The sequence below is a fragment of the Alligator sinensis genome, unplaced genomic scaffold (assembly GCF_000455745.1).
Source record: "Alligator sinensis unplaced genomic scaffold, ASM45574v1 scaffold2238_1, whole genome shotgun sequence".
Classification (NCBI taxonomy): Eukaryota; Metazoa; Chordata; order Crocodylia; family Alligatoridae; genus Alligator; species Alligator sinensis.
The window spans coordinates 43,867-45,633 of NW_005843619.1; positions in this window are offsets into that span (position 1 = coordinate 43,867).

A 1,767-nucleotide genomic window follows, 5' to 3' on the forward strand; every position below is an offset into this window, starting at 1 on the left:
TTTTTTTTTTTAAGTCCAGATATATGATGTCAATCTCTTCTCCCTTGTCCAGGTAATATGTCACTTGGTCATAGAAGGAGATGAGATTGGTCAAGCAAGACCTACCCGTGACAAACCCGTGCTGGCTATCCCTCAGGATGTTACTCTCAGCCAGCTTATCCAGCAGGGTCTCTTTGATAATTTTCTCCAGAATCTTACCGGGGATGGGGTCAAGCTGATTAGCCTGTAGTTCCTGGGATCTATTTCCCACCCTTTCTTGAAGATGGGTAACAAATTGGCAATCTTCAGGTACTTTACTTGAGTGCCATGAGTTTTCAAATATTTTTGCCAATGATTGGGCTATGACACCTGCCAGCTCCTTGAGTACTCCAGGGTGTAATCTGTCAGGACCAGCTGACTTGAAGGTGCCCAGCCTTTTAAGGTCATCCTTTACTAGATCAAAACTATAAATATGCTGTCAAATTGATTCACTGCTTGTAAGGAGGAACATTCATGTTTCAAATAACAGTGGAATAAGTACATTCCCCTGCTGTTTTCAGAGGTATTACAGATCACTGAATAGCTATTGTCCCAAAGCAAAAGAAACAGAAACAAGTGACAAACATTTTTTTTCTGACATTGATAGTATTAAAGATGCTTTTTAAAAAAATGTATTCCCTTCCTTTCCACACCACCCTCTCCCACAATTGGCAGGGCAAGAAACTCGCAACATATTATCTACCTTTCCCTGAGAGAGCACATCTTCCCAGCTCTACCATAAACCTATGTTTTATATCATCGAGGTATCAATAATGCATCTGGTTCTACATCAGATAGAGGTTATGTAGATTGTCAGTCAGTGCAAGAACTAGCAGGGCCGGGTTGACACTTTAGTGGGCCATAGGCAAACAAACCTGTGAGCCCCAGGCTGGTGGAGATCCCTCTCCCTTCTCCAGAGATGCCGCTGATGGGAAACAGGGCTCAGAGCTGCTGCTAGGAAGCAGCTGCCAGGGAGGTGAGGTCAGCAGAGAGGAGGGCAAGGGAATGGATGCAGATGGGGCCATTTGTACTGCTGCTGCAAAGGGAAGAATCGGGTCCCCCTGCAGCTCTGGGCACTGGGCATGTGCCTAGTTTGCCTATGTGTTAATCCAGCTCTGGGAATTGGAAAGCGTGGTCTCCAAGTTTGAAAAACCATGTGTTCACCTCTCTAGAAGCTACCCCAGGGGTTTGTTTCAAGCAGAGAAATCATGTTCAAGTTGTGTAGTCTCAAGAGTGAGCCCCTCTGGGGAAGGCATAATAGGATGAACTGCAGCTCAGCAGTGGAGCCTGTGCTCAACTGTCCCAAAATTCAATTGCATGAATAATACACGGTTTCTTTCTTTTGAAGTGATTATTCCCTTCTATTCAGCACCAACGAGAGCACATCTGGAGCACTGTGTTCAGTTTTGGGCCCCCCACTGCAGAAAGGATGTGGACAATTTGGAGAGAGTCCAACAGAGGTCAACAAAAATGGGCAGGAGGCTGGGGCAAATGACTTATGAGGAGAGACTGAGGGCACTGGGCTTATTTTGTTTGGAGAAGAGAACATTACTAGCAGCTTTACTAGCATTACTAGCAGATTTACTAGCAGCTTTTAACTGCCTGAAGCAGGGTTCGAAAGAGGATGGAGCTGGACCGTTCTCAGTGGTGGCAGATGACAGGACAAGGAGCAATGGTCTCTAGTTGGAGCAAGGGAAGTTTAGGTTAGATATTAGGAAGAACTTTCTCACTAGGAGGGTAGTAAAACAC